Raw genomic sequence first — 27,501 nt, 5'->3', positions numbered from 1 at the left:
GTTGGTGGCATCACAATTCCGGACTTCAAGCTCTATTACAAAGCTGTCATCATCAAGACAGCATGGTACTGGCACAAAAATAGACACATAGATCAATGGAACAGAATAGAGAGCCCAGAAATAGACCCTCAACTCTATGGTCAACTAATCTTTGACAAAGCAGGAAAGAATGTCCAATGGAAAAAAGACAGCCTCTTCAATAAATGGTGTTGGGAAAATTGGATAGCCACATGCAGAAAAATGAAATTGGACCATTTCCTTACACCACACATGAAAATAGACTCAAAATGGATGAAGGACCTCAATGTGAGAAAGGAATCCATCAAAATCCTTGAGGAGAACACAGGCAGCAACCTCTTTGACCTCAGCCACAGCAACATCTTCCTAGGAACATCGCCAAAGGCAAGGGAAGCAAGGGCAAAAATGAACAATTGGGATTTTATCAAGATCAAAAGCTTTTGCACAGCAAAGGAAACAGTTAACAAAACCAAAAGACAACTAACAGAATGGGAGAAGATATTTGCAAACGACATATCAGATAAAGGGCTAGTGTCCAGAATCTATAAAGAACTTAGCAAACTCAACACCCAAAGAACAAATAATCCAATCAAGAAATGGGCAGAAGACATGAACAGACATTTCTGCAAAGAAGACATCCGGATGGCCAACAGACACATGAAAAAGTGCTCCATATCACTCGGCATCAGGGAAATACAAATCAAAACCACAATGAGATACCACCTCACACCAGTCAGAATGGCTAAAATGAACAAGTCAGGAAATGACAGATGCTGGCGAGGATGCGGAGAAAGGGGAACCCTCCTACACTGTTGGTGGGAATGCAAGGTGGTGCAACCACTCTGGAAAACAGCATGGAGGTTCCTCAAAATGTTGAAAATAGAACTACCCTATGACCCAGCAATTGTACTGCTGGGTATTTACCCTAAAGATACAAACGTAGTGATCCGAAGGGGCACGTGCACCCGAATGTTTATAGCAGCAATGTCCACAATAGCCAAACTATGGAAAGAACCTAGATGTCCATCAACAGAAGAATGGATAAAGAAGATGTGGTATATATACACAATGGAATACTATGCAGCCATCAAAAGAAATGAAATCCTGCCATTTGCGACGACGTGGATGGAACTAGAGGGTATCATGCTTAGCGAAATAAGTCCATCAGAGAAAGACAACTATCATATGATCTCCCTGATATGAGGGAGAGGAGATGCAACATGGGGGGTTAAGGGGGTAGGAGAAGAGTAAATGAAGCATGATGGGATTGGGAGGGAGATAAACCATAAGTGACTCCTAATCTCACAAAACAAACTGAGGGTTGCTGGGGGGAGGGGGTTTGGGGGGGGTGGGGTTATGGACATTGGGGAGGGTATGTGCTATGGTGAGTGCTGTGAAGTGTGTAAACCTGGCAATTCACAGACCTGTACCCCTGGGGGAAAAATATATGTTTATAAAAAATAAAATTAATAAAAAAAAACTGACTACGATAAATCTGATCAGAAGGATGAAATGTTCCTTTGCACATTCAGGATGGCTGATGGCATCAGGGGTCAACCTCCAATTTTCTGTCTGATCATCTGTGACCTTTTGACTTAGAAAATAGATTTTCCTTAAAGGCTGCTGCATATTCCTTAGAAACAAAATCTTTTGACATTTTTTCCTGCTATTTTGTTTAATAAATGAGGGGAGAAGACCAGCACAGTAAAACAAGACCAAGGTAGGTATAATTTTGGAACTACAGAAAAGGGCAAATTGCAAAATTCCCATAGAAACACTCAATGAGGGATACTGTGCATTTCCAGTATCTACAATTTCTGTTTATACTGTAAAAATAAGTAAGTCTGGTCAGTGTGGCAGTGAGATTTTTTTACTTTCATGTGTCTTGAAGTCCTTCTCTACTTTTAATCTTAAAATCACGGGAATACATCTAGTTTCTTTCATTATAATTCACTTTGATATGAATACCACATTTGGGAACCCGAGCTGAAGAGCTTATCATGTTCATGGTAGAAGACTAGATTCTCCTCTTCCTCTTGCCCATTCTCAAAGATATAAGCATGTTAAAGAGTTTATCTTAAAAGAAAAAAATTCTGCACCAACAGATTTTTATTTTCAAGTTAACATAAAAATAATATTAAATAAGCATACTGCCCAGTATAAGCAGAATCATTTTTTGTATAGTCCCTTCATTGTTGTTTTAAGTGCATGGTTTTCATGTTGTTATGATTACCATACACATAAAATATACCATCTTTTTCCCAGATGACACTACGTGATATCTGCAAAGACTTTTTTTACATGTATGATTTTTACTAGAAATATAATATTCTACTAATTTACTGAAGCATTTTCTCACTTGGGACATGTATATTACCTTAAGATATTTAACTCTGAACTTCTTTATCATCATTTTATTTTATATTTATTGTTTTTATTAATTTAATTTCTGGGTACTTTCCAGGTCTAGCAATGTGATTCTAGGACTGCCGGATCCTGGGAAAAGCGTGTGAACATCTTCTGGATCTATTGCTATACTACCTCTAATTAGGGTCATCTTCTTCTGTTTCATCTTCAGATGATTTAGAGATAGTATACAACTCACACTAGCTTTGCCCAATATCTTGGGAACACTTCAAATAAAGGACATGCCAAAAAGGGAGGAAAAGAAATGTAACAGAAAGGCTAGATGGCCCATGCCCCGTTTGGATGTGTGAGGGGGTGTACACACTGGAGATGGCTTCAGCCTGGAAAACTAGCTGCCTTCCCCATGTGACAAAGTGAAGTGGGTGCTGTTTTAATGGTCCCGGCTTAAGAGAAACTCCCTGAATGTATTGACTCCACGAGGGTTTTCATGGGGGGAAGGGGTTGCTATCATTGCTTCCCTTGGCACACAGGACCTTGAACCCCAGATTCAGGCTGAAGACCCTCTCCTACATAAATTGGTCTCTCCCGGTTTCTGCCTGCTATCATCCCAGGTGCTTGTACTACCATTCTCCGTGGTTGCTGCCTTCTGCAAATAGTTAGGGCAAGCAGTCAACACAGGCAGACAGTGGGAGGAAGGTTTCAATTCAATGGTGGGTGCATTTTTTCTCTTCTCTCTAGCTTTTTCCAACATTTACCAGAAAGACATTTCCTGATCCCACCGGGCTCCCTTTTTCCCATGAATCATCAAAAGCCCTTTCTGCCCACTCAGTCTCCTAACCCACACTTTCAAAATAATGCATTTTTGTACTTGCAGTAGTGTTATAATAGACACCAAAATGCTACAAGTTTCCAAAAGAGATGTGCCAATGTGTATTGTCACCTGGAATGAGTGAAATTTTGTTTCACAACATCTTCAGTAACATTGACTTCCCTGAATTTGTCCTTCTTTTTTTTTTTTTTTTTGAAGATTTTATTTATTTATTTGACAGAGATCACAAGTAGGCAGAGTGGCAGGTAGAGAGAGAGGGGAAGCAGGCTCCCAGCCAAGCAGAGAGTCTGATGCAGGGCTCAATCCCAGGACCCTGATACCATAACCTGAGCTGAAGGCAGAGGCTTGACCCACTGAGCCACCCAGGCATCCCATGAATTTTTCTTTCTTTTAGTTTAGCATCAACAAATATTCTTAATGATCCAAGATGACCTCAAAACTTCTGAAAAAAATACACAGCAACAATAATAAAACCTATGATTTATGGAGTGTCAATTACACACCTGGCACTTCATAAGCTCTGTTTCATTTATCCTTAAGCAACCCCAGAGAACAGATATTTTTTTTTTCTTCCCATTCATGCTTTAAGGAAAGTAAAGATTCTAGGAGTAATCTGGCCACAGTTGTCTCAATGGAATTGTGGCCATGAATGAAACTTCTCTGAATCCTAGCTATATACCTTATATAGCTATAAGGCTATAAGCAATGTATTTTTCACTCATCATTTCTTTTCACAACTGCCGTTATTTGCTTATTATCACACTGTTCAAGTGAGATTCCAGTGGTACTAATCATGAATTAAACTCTAGTTAATTAAACTGAACTTCACCATTTTTTTCCAAACCACAAATCTGAACCTTGTTCTTTCAAAAGCAGCCAGCAAATTAAGTTACCCTTGACATTATTCCAAGTTCATGATGTATTCTTCTTTTTTTTAGCCTCAAGTAAGAAGTAATTAAACTATTTGCTTAGTTAATTTTAGTTTTTTGTAAAATCCATAAATTACAAGTTTTAAATCAATTTTAAACCAAATTTTTTAAGACTCAGAAAATATCTGGGCAGAATGTGACTTCTTGAGGTCAAAAGGGAGAGAGAAGAACTGTATGCTATTTAAACTCTTTGTGAAATATGATCTGCCTTTTTTCTGGGTATCAGATCACTTGCAAACAGTATTTTAATTATATCAGTTTAAATAAATTAGCTACTTGTGTGCCACATGGTAAAAATATCTCCATATCAACACCTTCCTAGGCACACCTAGTTACACTGCATTTGCTTGCTTAACTTCAAAGAGCAGGAGACCATGATGGCTGCAGTTTTAATTAGACAGTGTTGGGAGAGGCAAAGATTAAAATTCCTCATGAAGGTAATAATGGGAATACTCTGATAGCTGATTATCACTGACATACACTGTTTTCTGTAACACATACCCGCCCACACAAATGCACACACACAGAATGTTTTAACTTTACTCAATAAAATCATACACAGTCCTGTAAAAATGTTTGGAAATAATTTTAATTGACTAGATTCATAATAGTGATATTAACATAGACGGTCTCTTCTCATATCCCAATAGCTGTGAAATATTACAAAATATACACGAATATTACAAGTATTTGAAATTTTATTGTATTTTTAAAATCTCAGTTAACCTTCAAGGTTTTGCTCATAGATCATCAGCTTCTTGAATGTGTTTCTTTCTAATCCTTCACTGTCCCCTGCTTCACATTCCAACAGAAAAAAATCTCTCCTCTTTCTGAACTCCCAGAACTTGTTAATTTAACTCTTTTTGTAATAATTTATCACCATCCACCTAGCATTAGCGTTACATATACACACTTCTCACCTGCTGTGCTAGACTGCAACCATCTTGAGGCTTGTATGCATGCCCACTGGGAGTCTACATAATTAAAATAAGGTAGCTTAGGTTACTAATTTGAAAATTCAAGATTTTTTCAAAATTATAGTTTTTACTCCATAGCAGAAGCTGGGGCTAAATATATCCAGATGCTTTCAAACTTGTATTTCCACTTGATTTCTTCTCCCTATATATATATATATTTAAAACTGTTATAATTCAATCAACTCTTTTCTCCTTGCTGGTTCAAAACTTTGCATTGAAGGGAATAATGAGGAGCAGAGAAATGAACACTAGTTCTACTCCTTTTTTACATTTGATTTGCTATAACAACGCTAAAATTAGATTTTATAAAGGAGAGAGAAGGAGATGGAGAAAGAGACTGATTCACACTGCCCCAAGTTATTTCCCTGAGGAATCTAGGCTTCTTTCCATTAGGTGATCAAATGCAAGAAGAAGGGGACAAGGGATTCTTTATGCCAGAGATTTAATTGAAATAGCAAGGCATGACCTAGAGCAAAATAGCAATTAGAAGTAGAGTTCCTACCCATTGCCCAGCAGCCTGCAATTGCTGAGCGTCTATCTCCTTCATGGAAGCCTGACTTTTGATGCCATTGTCTAGAAGCTATTGTTCCTGTTCACAGGAGACAACTCCCTTGATATTGCCTTTGTTCTGTTTAATTGCTTAAAATTCAATAACTTGTTATAATCTATAAAAATGCAGTGCAACATTTGAAATCTTTCTTTAAAATGCCTTTCAGGAAACCATAAAGAACTACTGCTTTCATTTTTTTTTTTTTTTCATATCAAAAAGTTTCAGGACAAAACCATTACAGTCTTTCACAATAAAAACATTATCAACAAAAAGAATTTTCTTAACAACTCAAACTCGTGTAGTATGGACTCAATATACTCTTGGCATCTGCTAAACACCAGGGTTGATTCTGTGAGTAGAACATTCACTATATAAGGACTATTTCTGCTTCCAAGGTCCAGATACACACGTTCACGCTGTTCTCGTTCCCTGTAGCTTTTTCAATGTCAAATTATGTAGAAAGAATTCAAAGAAAGTAAAGCTGAAATGTATTTAAGACTTCCAGCAATTTACTAGACTCTTTTTTACTCTTCCTTCTAACTAGATTAGATTGTGAACATATAATAAATCATTAGTCTGTAAACATTCAGCAATAAAATAATTTTGTTTCAGTACTTTCCTGTTCAGGGGGAAAAAGGCAGAATTCACTTGAGATCATCTGGTTTAAACCAAATCATTCTTAATTCATCATAAGGACACACCTACATATCTTTTATTATCAGACATGGACCTTTTCTTCTCTTAAGTAAATTGGCATTTAATCAGTTATTACTTCAATTAGGTATACTTATTCTTTAATTAAAATAGGTGGTAAAGCATGGATATGTTGACTAGCTAGATTTGAGAGGAAGGGAAGAGAAAAAGAAGGGAAGAAAGGGAAAAAAGAAGGAAACAAATGTAAAAGAAGGAAAAACTAAAAACATTTATTAAATTCTGAACATTACGCAAGAAATGAGCTCCTAGTCTCTCTCTTTTTTTTTAATATTGATCAGAGTACTTTGAAAGAGGATTATGATTCCTACCATTCTGCAAACAGGATGAGGAACACAGAGATTAAGTCGCTTGCCTAGAGCTCCAGAACCAGTGATTCCAAGAACTGGGTTTGGAATCAAATCTATGTGTTGCAAAAGTATATATTCTTTCTTTTGCACTGTGCTGGCTTGAACATTATCCAATGAGATAACAACAGTAAAAAATTCTTAGTCTAATTATACTGTTTAAATTGTTAAATAAAACTTTTTGCCAAGAAAAAGATTTCTACTTCTAAGTACTAATAACTCTAGTTCTAATTATTAAAACTAATAATTATCAACAACTAGCAATTGAGTGAGATTCTCCAAGTGTCTGTTTTTATGAATGGCAAAATTAAATATTGCTTTGACTTCTACACAATACATGCCTCAAAACATTCCTATGGCTCAGAAAGTTCAATCAATACTGAATGGGTGCCAAATGGAAAGTTTAAATCACATATTGTCACATTAAAAAAATAGAAATCTGAAAAGATGACATCTTTCCTTTGCTTTTGAAAAATATCCTAAGTATGCTGAAAATAATTTCAAATTCTACTCTCTGTTATATGAGATAGGAACAGAGCAGCATATTAGAAACACGTAAGTGTTAACGAGTAAAAAATTTGAGGTGCCCATCTTAAGTACCTTGGAGAAACACAAAGATTCACCACTATAAATTATTAACAGAATGAAATAAATACATGAATAAAGCAAAGTTTCTGGATCCTTGGACAGATCAATTTTAAATTAGTTCAGGAAGGGTCTAGACATCTGCCTGACTGAATGGTTTAAAGAAAACTTGAAGCCATTCAACTACTAATTGTTTGGTCGTTGGTTTTTTGTTTTTGTTTTGTTTTTTAAGTGTGTCGACAAATTATCCATTTGGCTAAAAATTTTCAACTGCCAAAAAGGTACTCAATCTAAGGCCTTGTGTTAGATTTGTTATTTTGCTTTGTCTTTTCAGCATGTCCATGGCACGTCTAATAACAGAATCCTACCCTCCTTTGAAAAGCCCATTTCTTGTCATTCAGAGGATGGGCTAAACCTGCCTGTGGCCACATGGTGAGCCTACAATCACAGCCGACAAATCAGAATACTCCATCTTTAGTCCAACCATAATAATTGGATGAGTATATGACCTAATAAAAGCCAGTCAGAGTTTTTGATCAGATTTGATAACTTGTTGTGAGAGTCTTTCTTTCTTTTAATCAAAATTCAAAAGGATATATTCTTGGTGTTCCTTTTCCTACCATATTGAGAAGCTGCCTGCCTAAGAAATAAACCAATAGGAAAATAGGGCAAAAGGACACAGAAAGCCCCAAGAATGTCACCTGAAACCCCGAATCTATCTGTACCTGAAGCTGATCCATCTCTAGATGGATGACTACAGATTTCAAAAAATTCACCTTATTATGCTTAAGACACTCTGAGTCAGAGTTCTATCCCTTGGAGCCAACCGATTCTTAACTAACAAAAATGTGATGTTACTTTTTAAGTTACTGCAAGCTATTGTGTAGTATCTTTCCTTACTTTTAGGTAACTATCAGGTAATAGGAAGCAAGACCAAATGAATAGTCAGAATCATTATGGGTATCTCAATTTTCTTTACAACAATACTTCCAAGAGCCTGAAAAGAAAACCAGTGTTCAATTTAATTCAATTGCACTGTTCAAGGTAACTGTGGTTACATAGACACTCATCTACATAGACTATATCTAAGTTCATGTAAAGTCTTTCTGTATCATGAAATGTTAGATTAAAAAAAAGACCTTGGAGTGCCTCTTTCCCTATCCTCATTTTAGAGATGAGGAATCTGAAGTCTGACAATATTAAGTGAATTGCCCGATATCATACAGCCTGTTAGTGACAATATTGGAATGAAACCAAAATCTGTATCTATAATTTAATAGAAATTATAAAATTATACCTATTGCAGTATTCATGTTATTCTAAGATGAAGTGACTGGAGAACTATCACCATTTTTAAATAGGAAATTAGCTTAGTAAAGCACACAAGTGATTCTGCTTATTTATCCACTGGGGTATCTCCATTAATTCTTCCGAAATGAGGATGTACTAAATGAGCCAAAATTCCATTAAATACACACACACACAAAGATAAATGACCTGAAATGGTCTCTTTGTAATGCTTTTGTGTTTTCTTTATAAATAACTACCAGATAGAAAGGAATAAAAATAATGATATTCTAATGAGAGCTAGTCAATTCTATTAGATATGAAAGCTAAATTATAATCTAACTGAAAAAATGTTGATATAAAAAATGGCTTTATTTTGGAGTAGGATGGCCCATCATTCTTCTTCTAAGTTGATAAGCCAGAGCTAATAATAACTGAGTTCCAGGAACCAGACAATACACTTAGAGAATTATTACAAATAGCCTTTTTGACCATGTTATTACATATCTATGGGTTGGATCAGTAGTTTGGTTTTTTTTTTTTCTTACACATCCTTAGTCCATATTTTTTTTTTTTAAAGTAGAGGACTCCAACTACTTCTTCAACAAACAGAATTCTGCAAAATGTTTAGTATGCACTTGGGGATTTTTAAATCAATTCTCTAACCTTCAGTCAAGAAATCCTATTAAATCAAAAGTGAACTAAGTATTTTCCTTTGGAATTGTCACATAATTACACAAAGCAAATCTGTAGCCCTAGAAAGTGAACCAACAAAGAAATTTGGTGTACCTAAACTGGCCACAAGGAAAAGAAAGAAGTTCAATGGGATAAGGAACACTTTTAAAGCTAAATTAATATTCATTTAAAAGCTTCTTCTCCAGCATTTAATTTTTAAACTATTTTTATCTATTTTATTAGAAGATACTTAACATTATTAACACTTTGTCACAATCTATTTCTAGTAGGTAACCCAGCTCAAAATGCACTATAATTTTTGCTTTATATCTGTAAAAAGTAAATGCAATCTCATAATAAAATGTTGTAGTAGATTCTTAATACATCTCCAATGGCCAAACTTTGAAGAAAGAGAAAAATAGTGAACATTCCATCCATAGAATTAAAAGTACAAAAGGTCTAAATCATGATTTTTTTCAACAACAATCACACCATTTTTCTGTATCATCAAGATATTTACGGCTATAATGATTGTTCATGATTTATAAAATGTCTACATTAGGCTCTTTCCAATAGTTCCTCTTTCTTAAGGTCTGGCTAGAACACTCCTTCCCAGACAGGTAGATATAAATGTTACCCCCAGAAATCTGCCTGTGTTTCCAATTTCCCTGCTTTGCCCCTTCCCTCTCCGCTGTCACACTAAAGAATCACCTCCTCTGTCTGGTTCCTATCTGGCCCTCTTTGCCCCTAATTACCAGGAAGTCTACAAAGACTATTCATGCCTTCAAAATATGCCCACAGACTCTTCCATACTTTTAACCCATTGACTCTCTCCTTACAGATTAAGAAAATCATTTAGTCCACTGACTGTTCTACTCACCAGGCAAGGAAAGTTGGCAAGTTACTATTTCAAGGTGCAGTGTGCAGAGTCTTCTTACTTGGTTATTACCAACTGTCTTCATGTACAAAACAACACGTATATACCCCTGCTACTTTTTACATGCTGCCTCCCAGGTCCCTGCACCTAGGAAAACTGTTCTGCCTCTTTCCCACTCAGAGTCTTATTGTTGGAGCCCTCCTGGGTTCTGCAGGCATTGGTGTGCTTAGCATCAGCCAGACTCTAGGACGACTGCTTATTGTTACACAGGGCCCTAAATTTCAAGAAACTAAGAGAGTCTAAAGGGGTTAGATTTTTATTAAAAGTTTGAAAGAGACCATATGCTCTTTTCTCATTGGCAAAATACTACTCTAAATCAGAGGACGACAATCGGAAGGTTTGCTGGTCCAGTGACTCCACTTAAATGTCAACATATTCATACTACCGTTTTGTGGTTGCCCCTCTCCTTTTTTTTTCCCCCCACACACTAGTTTTAAAGTGCAAATAAATACAAGACCCAGTCACTGTTTGGATTCAGTGTTTTCACTTGGAACCAGTGCCTTACAGATTATGACATGCAGCACACAGAAAATGGGATTAGAAAAGGTTCTGTGGCCATAGGGTTGTCCTCGGGCTGTAGAAGGCAGGGAAAACCCTTCATTATTCTTCCCCTCAGACTGAGGAAGCTCATGATAGCTATGTGTCACCTCTAATGTCATCGTCTCCCTCTCAGGCTTTGTCTCCCTGTCTTCCTCTTCCCTTCACTGTCTCCCCCACCCCCATCACCCCTCCTCCCCTCTCGCCTTGGCTCTCAGGACCAAAGAAAGGCAGAAGAGCTGAAGAGTGGATCCACCATTCCCTAATGAATTAATAACCATGCCCAGCCCCAATGCAAGCCAGAAAGGACGTTTCAATTCCAAATAGGGTGTTCAGAATCTTTAAAAGATGTACATTACAAGTTAAAAGATTTTGGTTTTTATTATTGCTGTGAAATCTGTTCAAATATTTAGTTCTTGAAAAGGGGGGTTCAATAATTGTTATATAAATTACTGTTAATGTCGGCTAATTTTTTAAAAGATACTAAGAAAGGCTGAAAAGGAAATAGAAAAAAGAATCACTGTTTCTATCCAATGCTTCAAGTTAAAGTGGCGAGCTATAAATACAGCTGTGCCACAGCAGAATGTGTAAGAGTTCACTTTTTTTCCTATTACATAGAGGGGAAAAAATGGTGTTATGTGAAATAACCAAATCTCTTAAATTACGAAATGGCCAGTTAGGTTATATCTAAACCATGTCACAGCTTTCTTGTGATCAAGCTAAATAACATATTTCCTTTACAATCATGTTCATTGCACTTCTTGCTATTGAGAGCACAGATACACTAGGAAAGACAGGAAAATAATATATAAAAGAAAACGGCACTTAAAGTCATTTTATAAATTTATACAATTCCCCAAAAGAAATCGATTAGAGGTTCTCAGTCTAGCTTTTCTAGTCACTGCTTATCCTGCAGAAATAGACCCCTCCACCTGGATGAAAAGGTAACTTACATCAAGTCTTTATTTTCAGTAAACAAAGGATGCTCAGCAACACAGTGGAGGACTCACTGAAACAGGGGCTCTTCGGGCAATGGGGCTTGACAAAAGTGTTCAGCAAATAAGAGTCATCAAACATCACTTTCACTTCCTTTCTGAAGCTATTGTTTTGGATTGCTTATTGAATTTGGGTGACAGAGAATAAATGTAAAGTAAGGAATAAATTTTGATAAGGGCAAGCTCGGGAAATGAAGAGCTCAGGCAGGTACTTACACACACACACACACACACACACACACACGGGGAACAGGTGTGCCACTCTGGACACTTCTGCTCATTGTTGACTATATGAGCAGGCAAAAGAAATGTATTCAAATGGTCAATACACAATTGAAGTTATTTTATTAGTCATCTAAGTAAATGCAGAATCATTTAAAAAAATAAACATCAACCTGCAAAACTAGACCTGTTGATTATTATGCTAGGATAAATATTTTCCACAATTTAGTATAAAGCCTCATCAATTTTATTCCTTAGTTTTAAGAAAGTGACAATGCATTGAAGTGTATATATACTGCAAACCAATTAGCTGATATAATAAAGGAAAATAGGGATAAACATTTCTTTCTAAGATCTCCAGTAACCTGATTTATAAAGCCCAAGCAAGTGGGGTGGAAAGATTCTAGGTGATCCCAAAATGTAAACCAACATTCATTTCATCAGGCAAAATTTGGATGGAAAAGCCTTTATCGAAAGGAAATGGACACATGCCCCAAAACCCAGCAATCCTTTTTCTTCTTCTATCTTCTTAGGTCCACAAAAATATGTACAGGAATGTTTAAGGTTGTAAATAGAGGGGGAAGCAACAGTATCCATTTCTAGGGAATGGTAAAATACTGAATACACACACAATGGAGTACAAAGTCAGAGGCAGATTTCATGAGCCAGACTTGTACTCAGCAACATAAAAATGGTTCAGAAACATAATTAAATATAATTTTTAATTTTTTAAAAGTTAGAAACTGGGACATCTGGGTGGCTCAGTTGTTAAGCATCTGCCTTTGGCTCAGGTCATGAACCCCAGGTCCTAGGATCAGGTCCTGCTTCGCGGGGGGGCGGTCCTTGCTCAGCAGGGATCCAGCTTCTCTCTCTACCTGCCACTCTCCCTACTTGTGCGTGCGCGCGCTTGCTCACTCTCTCTCTCTCTCTCTGACAAATAAATAAATAAATAAAATATTTTTTAAAATATAAAGAAACTGAATGAGAGTTGTAGCATAACACCATTTACATAAATGTTAAAACCTATTCAAAACAATACTATATTTTTAAGGGTGTACTTAAACTTGTCTACATATATAGTTTTATATATTACATATAATTTTAGGTGTATTTCTATACACAAGGACATACATGAGACATGAATTGCAAGAATATACATTAAGTACACTAAAGCAGAGTGTCTATGAGGCAAGAGAATGGGAGAAGAAATTAGGTATCACATGGGAAAACAAACTGAAACAAAAGAGAGTCTTATTGCAGCAGCCAACCTCAGACACAGGGAGCCATGAATGAGGACTATGACTGACTCAATTCTGTGTACTTGAAAAAAAAATTGAAAAAGCATAAAGGACTTTGAAGCCATAGTTACTGATATTAGGATAAACCAATATATCTAAATAAACAGCCATATCTAAAGCTAAAATTCATCAGGGACTTTTTTTAAGATTGTATTTGTTTGGGGAGAGAGAAAGAGAGACAGCATGCAAAGGGGGGGCGGTGAGGGAAGGGAGAAGAGGAGAGAGAGGGACAGAGAATAAGCAGACTCTGTACTGCAGAGCCCAACCTGGGGTTCAATCTCAGAACCCTGAGAGCATGACCCAAGCTGAAATTAAAAGTCGGCTGCTAACTGACTGAGCCACCCAGGCACCCCCATCTGTGGCATTTTAAAAGACATAACAAAAAATTATAGATTGGTGATTTCCTTAAACTGTAACATTTATAGTTGAGTACAATTTGGAAATATTAAAAATGTTACACTGAAATTTTTCGTTTGTAAAATCTATTTATGGGTCTGAGTATATTAAAACACATGGGAAGAGAAAAAAAAAGAAAATCACAGCAAGGAAAAACCATCTCAACAGTTCACAGTAACAACAGTGCTCACATGGCACATTTGTATCTAACAATTGATCCAACTGGGGTCATCCCTGAAATAGCCCCCAGCCCACCCCACCCCCCAACAGGCAATTACATCAGGGAGCAGTTTCATTGCTTTGCCACATGTCCTGGGTATGGAATGAGCAGCTGAGAAGAAAAGCAATTATTTATATATAAATTCTGCCTCAATGACCCAGCTGTTTAAGGTGAAATAGTGGAGTCTGATCTGAATGAAGACTCTGCCATGTCCCCAAGTCACTTTATACACATCAGACACAGCTACACTGCACATTGTCTGATAAGAGTTTACAAAACTCTGTGAAAGGTAAACTACCTTGTTAAAAACAACTAATCAAAGCCATTCTGAGTGATTCATAATAGTTACCCAACCAGATGCTAATGTGGAAACTAGAGAGTCTCTTTGACTTTTATCAATCTAGTGTCTTTGAAAATTTTTCACTATTATTTCTATTTCCAATGAAAATATGTACATATTGATTATATAATTAGAGTTACAAAACCTGACACATTGTATTACTTACATAACAGCAGCAATATTTAAAATGTATTGACAGTGGTATTTACTGCCGAGGAAATTAAATAATACATAAAAATGGCTAGTACAAAAAATAGCTAGAACTAAATTATTTTTTCAACAAACACAACTTGGGAACATTATCCTTTTAAAATCCATTATCTCTACTCATCATAACTTATCACACTGGTAACATGAGAATGCCTTGAGAAGTCGCTGAACCCACACAAATGTCAATAATTATAAATAAAAAAACTTACACATAGCAAATTATAGATATCAACCACTATGAGAACGAACCAACAAATTAATACCTGTAAAATTCTCACTCTGAACTAGTAATGGAAAGCTACACAATAAAAATGAATATACAGCAAAACATACCAACTAAAACATCTCAATGACACATGAACCTCAAAATGAAAGCTAAGTTTAGATAACATTTCACTGACCCTACCTACACACACACACACACAAGTAGCAATACTCCAGGGTATTCAATCCATCATCTCAAGCAAACAGTTTGTTTGACAAGAATTATAAATCAAATCACCATATTCATAAGTGGCAGCAAACCCATATTTTATGGTTTGGTACTATGTAGATGAAACCACATTTAGTCATATTAAGAAATTTACTTCCTATTGTCTAATATTTCCCTGCTAGGAGACTGTTTACGAATGGTGAGGAAGAAAAATCTAGAAAATGTATTACATGTTACCTATTTTTTTAACACTAAAAATTGTGCACAAACCCAGCAGGTTCTCAGATAGTTAAATGGTCACACCAGAAAGCTTATCTGAAATTCCTACAATAAACGGCCACCTTAAAAGTTTTAAAAAATACTGAGAAGTATTGAAAAATTTTTGTTGGATTTTTTTTTTCCCTCTCCCCTTTGCAACAGAATGAGGGAATGAAGCATTTTTCTTGGACACTGAGTATAATTATAACTAATCATCTCCTTCTCCTTGGAGCAACATTCGTTGACGTTCCTTCATTTTAGGGTGGCTGGCTGACACAATTCAAATATAATTACTCTTCTTGCATGATAAACTCCAGCACCGTGAGCAAATACAGTATGTCTCATTGTCAAGTATGGCTAGACAGCAGCACTGTAATATAGACCTTTCAAGCCCTAGTGTAGCCCCCTGTCTTTGAAATCTGTGCGAGATGACAAAACTGACTTTCATTTCCCTTGGACTTTCTCAAGGTATCCTTATTAAGAAAAAAAAAAAGCCTAAAACCCATAAATTTAATCTACTGCCTGCCAATCACAATGGTTTCTGCTGTCAGACACTCATGATACATAACCACAAAATTTAAATGTTATTGTTTCATACAAGAGGAAAATGTTGCTCATGACTACCCCAAACAGTCATGTGACAATTCAGTGTGTTTCCTTTGTTTGCCTCTTCCACCAGGGAACAATAGCAAGAGCAGGAAACGTGTAGCCGATGGACCAAATGTGGAAGGAGCTACACAATAATAAACGCAAAAGGAGATCATTTTTCCTAGTTGGCTGGTGAGAGACAATGGCATGATGAGAGAAAGTTTGTTTTCCTAACATATATTTCGTGTCAGATTAATAGTGGTGTTGACTTTTTTCATTCTCAAACGACTTCCAATTTTTTACGAAATCAAACTCAATTGGATGATCACTGGAATACAACTTTCACCAACTTTCAAAAAGGAAATAGTAAAAAAAAAAAAAAAAAAAGAACATTGCATTGTCAAGAATGTTGAGTTTCTGAAAGAAACAAAGGCTTGAAATTTAAAATGAACATTTTCAACATGGCCTACCAGCTTCCAAGAGCTATGTTCTCATTAACATGGTAAACTATATGGCTTTCTCTCATATGTTTTGAGTAGTGACTTTAAGGAAAACATATTTCTGTGGATGGCCACAAAACACAAATTTGATATTTTGTCCCTTTCTGAATTATAGTGGAAAGCCAAATGTAATTTTTAACCTACTATTTTCTGGAATAGTGTTTCAGATGGGCCTGCCAAATCTGAATATATTTTATCTGAATATACACGAACTCTCTTTCTCTGATATGTAGTACTGTACATGGAACCATGTCACATCACTGTCTGTGTGTTTATCTTAGGCTACCATGGGGACACTTACAGGCAGTTGGCCCTTTATTCCTTGGCCTCCAAAAAACATAAAGTAACCACTGACTTCTCATTAGTAGTGGATAGACTTAAGTCAGATTCTAATGATGGGCTCTTTTGTTTCTTGGGTGGAGAAACAACTTGGCTCCTTCTTCCATGATGGGAATCAGTGGAATATAAACAAAGTTATAGCAAACTGAAAACAACTTTTGTTTGCTCTACACATGTAAGAAAACCCTCAGCAATTTTTGCTTCCAAAATAGGCAGAATTTAACTACACAATTCAGTTGGAGAAAGGATCCACTCTTGCCACTTAGAAATGTACAAATATATGTGGCTAACAGCAATTGAAGGAGATTTATATATGAAATAACATGGAACCTTTGATTCCTGTATTTGCAAGAGCTGACTGGCTTGTTATAAAAAAATACCAACTTTTTGTAAACATATGTACAGTCAAAATGGAGAAAGCACACATATGGGGACTTGAACTTAACGTGCTTACCAATAACCTGGAAAATTCAAATTTAACTCTGTTGCAGATCAGGACCTCTAACGTACACAAAGAGAGACCACTCATCTTCTTATAAAACAAGGTCATTCTATTAGGGAAAGTCTGATGGTCTACAAGGGACGTTTTTGTTTTCAATAGGACACCATTACAGCAATCAACAACGCAGTCACATTAAAAATACCTTGATGCCTTTCTCCTTTTGTTACAGACAAAGCTTGCACGGAAACCTTTTCAACAGCAGCCCCATTTTCAACTTAACCTTTCCCTTTCCCTACTAAACAGGGCTCTATGCCTCTGAAAGCCATCAAACCCACTGTTCTGATCTGGAGTTTTGACCTGATCTGTACTTGCCCCTTGAACGCACTTATACTTAGATTTCTTTCGGTAGGCTGCCCCAATGGCGAAGTCATCTAAAAATCGAAACGAAATAAATATACAAAGCTATCACAGGGATTACAAAACACACTTGCCTTAGTATTCTTTTTTCAAGTTTAGTGAAAAGAATAGTGAAGAGACATGAATTTATGATCCAGCTCCTTCCTCGTTTCTTCATCATCACAATGCCCTCAGTCATGTTTCTGCTGCCCACGTAGCTTAGTCCTAAACCCTAATAAACCCGACTTCACCCAGCTGACCTACTACCCATAAAAAGTCTAAAACTCAGCAGTTTGAATTAAAGCGAACTGGTTATATAAGTGCAGCCCAAGCCCAAAAATAAAATAAAAGCAAACCCAACAAGAACAGGTGACTGAGAGATTTGCATTTGGTTTGCCATGTTGCTTCTACTCAAAGGCTGAAAACTCTTCGCCTTGCGTATTTAAATATGCATCAGCTCAGAAGAAGTTACACAATGTTTCCATCAGCAGAAGATGTGGCACTTAGAGAAAGCATCAGGAAAATAAAAACTACAGACAAAATAGGGTGTATTTGCATATTTCACTTGAAATTAGGCGATGTTGCAGCATATTGGAAACTCATATGCATTGGATGTCAGCTGAGTTACTTTTCTTTCCCCCCAAGGTGACATTGGTGCTTGTCTTACCAAATATGATGCAACTGACAAGTGTTTTCATGTAAGGAAGATATATGCCTCCCATCACCTTGTCAAGCTGAGTGAAGGCAAACTCCAGCACATCCTTTCACAAGTGATTAGGTGGTCGGAGTCATTAAAAGTCATAAAGTTAGACTGTAGCAGTGTGCCATGCATATATATGAACTCATCCAAAGCTGTCCTCCTTGAAGCAGGTGATAGCTCTCAACTTCGCCTCTGACCGAGTCATAAATTCTTGGCTGAGCTTTCTTTCTCTTAGCATACCTTTGAAATTATACTGAACAGTTAGTGCTTGCTGCTTTGGCCAGTCTCATTGTCTCCTGCTTTCCCAGCCAAGCCTCTAATGACTAGAGGTCCGAGCATCTGATTTTGGTTCCCAAACACAAAATAAACAACCAGATTGTCATTACTTTTTCTCCCATGGCACTTTTAACATTTTCAAAGTGCCTTATAAACTCTTGCCAATCAGCCTACTTTAAAATTGTCTAAAAAGGCAACAAGAAAGAGAGTGCGATTATTAAACTGTTCTACAAAAGAAAGAAATTAAGGCACAGAGAGCCGAAGTGACATGGCCAAGAGTCTGCACCAGGATGGCTAATGAGGAGCTCAGAACAAAGTCTAACTTCTTATGTTATAAGCTTTTACAATCTGCCCACTTTCAGCCTCATCATTTCCCAGGGAAATGATATTGTGCTTTAGAAATCCGTATGTTGCACCTAAGATGATGAGAATTTAAGATTTTAGAAATGCCATTGAAGTGCATCATGAATTCCATTTTTAAAAAATCTGTCCTAAAGAATCAGTTAAGTGTATGAGCAAAAATGTATGCACAAGATGTTCAACACATCATTATTTATAATAATTAACACACACAAACAATGCAAATATGCAAAATAGGAATTCTTGAGGTTCTATGATTAAGTAGTATAAATCCAAAACATATTTTTGAAGAACTTTTAATGCTAAGGGAAATAATCATGATATAATGTTTGCAAAAAAAAAAAAAAGCGAACTACAATTCTTAAGGATCTCAACTATGATAAATGTAAAAATGAACAGGAGAAAAGGGACTAGAAGAAAAACAATACTAACAGTATTTACCTCTATGCTTAAGGATTGCAGGCAATTTGAATTTTCTTTTTTAGAACCTGTCAAGATTTTCCAAATTTTCTACAATGAGTGTCACCTACTTGTATAATTAGAAGGAGTAAAGAAAACATTTAAGCTCCTAAGTGGATGCAGAGGAAGGTACCCACATTTTAGAGGCCTCCTGAAAATCCTTTCAACACAGACTGCTCAATATTAAGCAATCTAAATGTTTTCTAAAGCTCATCACAGCAATATACTCACTCAGAATATTAGTCAATGCTTACCCCTGAGTGCATGAGCTTTGTCTTATTATGGATCTGATGTTGCAGCCAATGTACTTTTCAGACATGGTACCTGAATGCAGCTTGATGGGCCACAGTGCTTTTCCTAAAGAACTGCATTTCCCTGTCAATGCCTAAAAGTGTATTTATCCCGCATAGATTGACCGAATAGTGTGGTGAGGAAGGGGAAGGTGGAAGACTCACTTCAAACTCTTGAACTTTAATAAAACAATTTTGGGCTTTGAGCACTTCAGCAATCAAGAATGACTTCTCTTGGGCTAATCAAGAGACATAAATCAACTCATTTCAGCCTATGTAAACATCATTAAAAGAAAAGTCTTTAACCATCAGACATTTTAAAAGATAAAAAGCCAAGACTGAGATCTGTGTGCCCTGTGTAATTTCTTATATTTCATTTCCCATTGTTCTGGGCCAACAACAAAACATAAAAAGGCCCATGGTATTGACTATGTTAATATGATAAAAACAGAAAATTCTATATGCCTACCAAGTGGAACATACATTAATAAGAACTCGATTCTTTTCACCAAACATATGGATCTAATTTTCAAGTCCGTCATCATCATTACATAGAGCAATTAGTTGTTGAAGTACATGGCTCTATAGCTGAAATCTTTTAAATATTCAAGCGTATCAAACATGTGGCTGAGAAACTTTCAGAACAGACTAGGTTAGAGAAAAAGGAGGCTAGGGTTAAAAGTAGTTATAAGCCCTTTGCATCAGGTCAATAGCTCTTCTCCCCTGGGCTCTCCTAAGAAGAAGCCCTCTGGTAGTTACACTTACCCAGCAGGAAGCCATTTTGATATTCTGCCCACACATATTCTGCTCCTACATTCTCTTTTAGAAAAGACAAAGACCCAGAAGCCAGTCAGAAGCTTTGCTGCTGGTTCTCATAAAATCTCAACACTTAGCCTCTACAAAAACAATTTAGTTTTAAAAAATTGTTATTAAGAAAAAGATTTTTCCTTACTTCTTACTATAAAGGCTATATTCAAATCCAGAAAAAGGAAGGTTCGGGGAATCTGCCTTCTCTTGTCCCTATTCTCACTTTGAATCACGGGACTAATAAATACTGAAATCAACAGAAGCTGAGCTACAGGAATGAAAATAATAATAATAATAATAAAATTCTTAGATAACCAAAATGATGAATAATCAATCCCTGAAATATTCAAGTGAATAATGTAGTTGAGGGTTCTGGTTAGGAACAGTTAGAACAAAGACTTTTCCTTATTTTAATTTTTATGCTATTTTCCTCATTTAAAATCCAATAAATACTCAAGGCAGAAAAAGTTGTAAAGTAAATAAATACATAATGAAATAAAGAAAATTTTCCCACATACTTCCAAGAAATAACTATTATCAGGAGTTGGTTATTCCTTTGAGTTTTATATATAAATAGGACTTTAAATGCATAAATATATTTCATCATATATATGTGTCACAATTTATTTAATCTTTCTCAATTGTTGGACACATAGAGGGTATCTAATGTTGCACTATTATTAACTCTGACATGAACAACCCTGAAATATAAATCTTTCTGCATATTTGTGATTTCTTTTCTCTTTAGGGTAAATTCAAAACAGTGAAATTACTGAGTTCAAAGACTATGAGCTTTTGAATGCTTTTAAAATACATTGCTGAATAGCCTTCCATAAATTTTGCACCAATTTACACTTCCAAGAGAAATGTTTGTGAAAATGTCTTTCAAAATTGTCCTGCTAGTCTTCTCTTTGTCTTAAAACAACAGGTTAGTTGTTGGAAAAGGTACCAAAAAAAAAAAAAAGAAAGAAAGAAAGAAAAAAAAAAACTGAAAGAGCATTCTATCTGTCTAGAATTATATGCCTTCTCATGCACTTAAGAGTGCACATGTGTATAGTGAGGAAAATATTCACCTCAAATGACTGCACCACACAAGGCAGAAAAATACCACTTGCCACACACATCCACTTATTTCCACCTGAATGAAGCACAAAGAAATGAAATTTGGATTTATTGCATCACTAGCCTCCCAAGTTTTAAAACCCTATTATCTGCACTATTCCAAATGACTTGAAAGATCTGACAAGGTAGAGGAATTAACAAGTTCTGTGTTTATTACATCATACACCTAAAATATACTTAGCCAACCTATTAAAAGCAGGATATAAAAGGGTGAAAGGATAAGCTCACTGGTCAGGGTGAGATCCAATACTCATGTCCCACAGAGCAAGGTTTCTGTGTGTCAAACAACATCAAGGAACTAGTGGGTGCCAAAATGGTAGAAGTTAATAGGAGAGGAAATTTGGAGAGAATAACAAAGGAGGAAGCCACGAAATAAAAGGGAGGGCAAAGAGTCAAGGTCATCTCAGTGCATCTTCCCAACTTTGCCAAGACAAGAACAGGTGAGCTCTCCCTGGGTGAGGTTCCTAATACAAAACACCCCCCAATACACACACATTATGCTCTTGTTCCCAGACTCCTCAGGAAGGTTTTAGGGTGGAACTGAGCTGTGGTTATGGAGGGGGACTGGCCACTGTTGCTGTGGTCCCTGCCAGTCTCCCCAGAAGGTTCAACATTAACCTATAGCATTCATTGCATTTATATTATTTCTTTCACTATCTAGGTGGTCAGTGCTGCCCCTAGGCAATATCTTGGTCATTCTCTGTTACAAAGCTAAAAGAATGCATCACAGATGTGTAACTCACTGCGATGAACAAGGACACGTCTGTACCTCTGAAGGTCAGGTACCTTTGGGAGGACTTCTAATACATGACTTCATTATCTAGAGCATAAATATGAATCATCCTTACAGAATCAAAGACATCCAAATGATGAGCAAAACACTAGGCTTGGTTTCAGGGTCCCTCATCATCAACAGAAATGCTCCAAACTGAGATGCCCTATTTACTGACCTACACAATGTTAAAACTACACAAGAATATTTCTAAAACTTCTGGAGGTTGATTAAAATCTTTTAGTTGGATGTTTCTGAAAGACTACAAAGAATTACTACATATGTCTTAAATTTATAAAGATCATCGTAGTCTAAAACAGAAAACAACAGAATGGCCTAATCTTGAAATTCAGGCAATGAGTAATGAGAAGCAAGTTCCCCCTGGCACCAGCATCTATCTGTCCGAATTGCTACCATTTTATCTCTTTCCTCTCAGTCTGCTTGACCCAGTAACCCAAGGCTAATATTCTCTGTCCAGATGAAAGTCCATTCATGTTTTAGAGACACTAAGCCACCAGCAAAACCATGCATGTGAGGAAGACACTACCCAAATTCAACCCAACACCCCAAATCTTATATGAGATTCAAGTTGGGCTTAAAACTGAAGCAAATGTTTGAGGCGATCTGTGGATGGAGAACGGGCCCTCAGTTGCAGTCTTTCCAAAGAGGGCAATTTCCCAACACAAAATTCAACTATACTTTCAAGTGTATTCTTAAAATGAATCATTATTCAAATGTATTTATAGGGAACTGTCACTTGGCGTGCAGCAAGAGATTTTTTTTTTTTTTTCAGTTTACAAATCCAATCACCCACTGCATGAATTATCTATAAGACAGGATGCTCACTGCATCACTTTTAAAGTGGCTCCTCCATCAGAATATTGCACAAAAGCAAATTTCCTTCTGGACTTTCTTTGATTAAATACTAAGGGAGTAATCTTAGCAAAATAGAATTTGTTCTAAACAATAGTGACTCTTGATTGAAATGGAATCTTGAAACTTCAAAGAATAAATAATAACGCACACTACAGTGGTTTTCACTCCTTGGCTCCATCATTCAAATGTTTCTGCTGTCCTGAGAGCCCATTCCATTTTAAGAGTGTGTTATATTGATTCTGATATTTGTACTTAATCATTGTCATTCTGGAAAACTTGCTCATTCTTCTAGCCAAGGTTCCTTTAGAGAAATCCTGCTATTTCCATTCTAAAAGCTACTTTTCACCATCTTGAGGGGAAATATATTCATTTTCCTGTGACTTTCATTCTAAAGATTCCAAATTTTCTAGTGAAAGATGTCCTCAGAGAAACCAAGTGCTTCATATTTTTTAAAAACAACTTATACTTATTTTCACTCATAAAAATGGTATAAACTTACTATTTCATGAATTAAAACTAGGGAAAAAATCCCTATTTATTAGGGTTCGTATTGCCAATGAAATCCTCTTCAACCAACTGTGTATTTAAGCTATCCTCACATACAGAAAATTGAGTTTTAGCAAATAAATAATACAGACTCTATTTTCATGAGCAAAAATTGATTTTCACTGAGTTCTTCAACAGTGCCTGAAAATAAAAGTGTGCTATTTAAAGAGAGCTTGTGAAATTTCAGGAATGTCATATATTGGTAAACGATTCAGAACTACATGTGTAAAGAGGCAATTAATTTGTTGAGCTAATGAAAAACAGGTTCTCCTAGTTATTTTTGTCTCCAAGCCAATTCTGGGGTGATCTTTCCCGAATTCAGAAAAGCACTCACAGTTTTGCCCCAATGGTACAGTCATGAGTGAGGTCCCATTTCTTAATTCCTGCATCCTGCTTAGCTTCCAACATCTGGCCAACGGGCAGATACTCTGACAATAACCTTGCACTGTGCAGGGGCTATGACAAAGGAAAGAGGGAGTGCCTAAGTGGAACAATGGTCCAACAGGGCACCAGCTTCCCTGCTCATCCTCCCTTGTCAGAGTAAGTCTGTCCACATTGGCCTGAAGCGACCTCAGAAGAAGCAGTAAGGGCAAGAAACTTCCTTTCAAAGGATTTTTTTTTTTTTTAGATTTGCACTTTATGTAAAAATTCAGGTTTTATTTTTACTTATTCTTACATTGGCGGGAGCTGATGCCAAGAACTTATAGGCAAAATAATTTTTTTCTCTACCTCTTAACTGAACAATAACACATACCATGTAGCATTATCATTAGGCAAGATTTGCTTTTTTACATTTCACACAAGAATGCAGTGTTATCCTTTCTTGAACAAAATGCCCAGATTACTAATGAAACTATCTTTGGCAGAACTGTTTCATAAGCATATTTTATTTAAATAAATCCTCCAGGAGGAAATGGGAGAACTTATTGTCTTCACTTAGAAGAAGACTCTGTAAGTAGTTACCTGTCAAACTTTTCTGTGCAGCTCACCAACATTTCCTTATTGGAAACATCAATATTTTCCCATCACAGTTCCCAAAATGACTTTAAAGTCTCAAAATTCTGTGTCTCCTTCAGCTTGCTTCTCTCTTGATTCCACCCAGGCTGTATTAATGGTTTGCTTCATATCATCATCTCCATCTTCATAAATTTTCTTCAGAAAACTCATCAATCCCTCACTAGCATCCATTTCAGTGTCATAGGAGGGCTCTTGCTTCTCTTTGCCTTCTTTTTCAACCTAAGTTGGGTAGTTCCACCACGTGTTTCCTGCCTTCTTTCTATGTAAGATAAGAACTGTATCTGTCTTGACTTTTTTTGAACCGCCTTCCACAGAAATGGGTTTTAAGAGAATGTGCTCAGTCATGGAGTTAGTCTTCCCATGTAGATTCTTTACCAAAAGATCAAATGACCTCTCTATGAAATGCACCTGCATGTTCTCAGGGGGGACTTGATGAACTCCAGTTAAGGTAACGTGGATTTTCACAAACCTGTCTCACCGATCCCATTCATAATTACTGATTTTCGCTGTACATTCCATTGTAATGAGAGCAACAACAGTGGCTGCCTTTGCATTGTCAAAGAGTTCTGCTCTTCTCTCTGATTTCCACTGCATCTTGTTCTTGATTTCTGTCCCAATCTTGGGTTTTTCAGTTGTGAAGGCATCACATACTCTTTTTCCAGTAGCCTTTTCCAACAGCAACTTTACCCCTTCTAGATCCTTCTGTAGCTCTTCCAAAGCTGGGGCCGTGGTCAGGCTGGGTCAGGCAAGGCCCAAGCTGCAGCCGTGCAGGGGAGAATGAGAAACACCACACCACACGTACTCACCCAGACTCAGAGCCCACCAGCACGAGCTGCAGTCCCCTTCAACGAATTTTATTAAAGTGGGTCCAGAGCAGCCCTCAGAGTTGTTAGTCTTTACTGCAACTAGTGATTCTGGAAATTCCTGGTAAGAGGAGACACTGTCTCTATAAAGCCAGGTCAGAATGACCACAGTATCTTCCTTCAAAAAATCTCCACTATCTCCTCTGTTAATCTCACGGCAGCATTTCACATGCTCTGTCAGGGGTCAGGGACAGCTAACCGTGCTTCAGGTACATGAAGGCCCAGATGCAAAGACATACAAGAAGGCAGAGCCTCACTTTCATTCAGTAAAGCATCTCAACAAAATAGTTCTTAATATAGTTCTTAATATAGTAACAACTGACTTCTAATCCTAGGTCCTCTGGTCATGTACTCCGATGCTTACCCAGGCCCTTCCATGCATCTTAGCACAGAATACTAAGGACTCAGGCTTGAGTCAAGAAACCAGTATCCAACTCCCAGCTTCATCACATATTCACAAGCTGTTGTATTAACTGTATCTTCATTTCCTGCATTCTGAGGCTCTGACATCTGGGGCCCTGCTGACCATGCAGAGACTGTCCCTCCCAAGGTGAGCCAATTCCTAGAGACAGTAAACAGCTGCATGCTTTTCAAATGCAAGCCACCTGTCCAGAGTGTGCACTGTTAAGCACATCCAAGACAAGTCGAATAGCACACAAACCCCAAAGCCCACTGGAACTACTCAAACTAGCCAATCATAAATCTGCTTCCTTCCCTCTCCTGTTCTGTCCATGGAAATCACAGTAAAGGCTCTTGCCTATGGTTTCCTCCTCTCCCTCTGTCTCATGACTGACTCCGGGGCTTCCCCACGTGCCCCAACCACCCCGTCCCCACCCAGCCCTGGTGTGGTATGCCCCTTCTCTTGGAATCTGTGAATGTGACAAACACTTTTCAACAGCAATCATGTTCTGATTTATTGGCCTTAGCATATTTTAATAATAATAAAACAGCTGTATGACCTTGGAAAAGGGACAGAACTGCCTCCATTTGTTCATCAGTAAAAAGAGGATAATATTTCCTTTCCACAATGCTCTTGTGAAGATCAACTAAAATAATACACATGATGTATTTAATATATAGTAAGTGCTCAATAAATAGTGATGTTCCAAATGAACAGATATTTTTTAAAAGATTTATTTTTAAGATTTTAAGAGTTATCTTTAAGATTTAAAGGTAACTTATTAAAGGTTACATAACTAGGAAGATGTAGAATCTAAACGTCACCCAGATTTTTCTGACTCCAAACCCACTTCTTTTTTCACATCACAGTACCTTCCCCAGTTAAGCACAGACCCTCCTACTACACTCTGAACATCCATCATAGTAGTAAACATATACTGGATGAAATTCTATACAAGTACATCACCAGGAACTCATGTGCTCAATAAATTGTTTGAAAGAAGGAAAAGGAGAGGGAACAAGGGAGGGAAGGAGGGAAGGAGGAAGGGATGAAGGGAGGAAGGAAGGAAGGAGGGAATGGGGGAGAATGAGGCAAGGAGGGAGGGAAGTTAGGAAGGGAGGGAGGGAGGAAAGAAAGTTTCTTCCTATCTCAGGAATAAAAATTAGAATTATTTTTTTCCTGGTACCTTCCTTTCTTTCTGGGCCCCCAGTCTACCTTCAAATAAAAGTAAAAGAGCTTTATCCCTAATTATAAAAATTCCCAACCCAGAAACACATACCCACAGTTACATAAATTTCCCTTTATCTGTTTCTCTTTTTATAGACCCCAAACTTCTAATAATTTCTGCCAAATTTCCTCCTCTCATAATCTCAACCTTCAAGATGTTTTTAAATATCACTCTCCAGAGCCATTCAAGGTCAGTTCTCAATTCCCCATGCCTGCAAATATACTGCAAATATTCCTCCCTATATTGCAAATATATACGTGCCTGTATATACTCTGATTACAACTTCTTTCCTTCTCCTCCCCATCTCCTGTGCCACATGCCTGGCCTCCTAACTTTGACTGGCCCAGAAACATCAAGCTGACATTTTACAACCTCACACAGAACAAACATTAGCAATAT

At 37.0% G+C, this 27,501-nt stretch overlaps 1 long non-coding RNA gene and 1 pseudogene across 1 annotated transcript in view; both read right to left on the bottom strand.

The window, feature by feature from the left end:
* Positions 1 to 27,501, bottom strand: part of LOC116866735 — a 95,757-nt gene that overhangs the window by 63,148 nt on the left and 5,108 nt on the right. The window lies entirely within an intron of this gene.
* LOC116866734 lies at positions 24,648 to 25,205 on the bottom strand (annotated as a pseudogene).

Source organism: Lontra canadensis, unplaced genomic scaffold, assembly GCF_010015895.1.
Source record: "Lontra canadensis isolate GAN:19392208 unplaced genomic scaffold, GSC_riverotter_1.0 scaffold10, whole genome shotgun sequence".
In the NCBI taxonomy this organism is placed as follows: domain Eukaryota; kingdom Metazoa; phylum Chordata; class Mammalia; order Carnivora; family Mustelidae; genus Lontra; species Lontra canadensis.
Note: the sequence above shows the minus strand (reverse complement) of the source record. Positions and strands in the feature narration are given on the sequence as shown.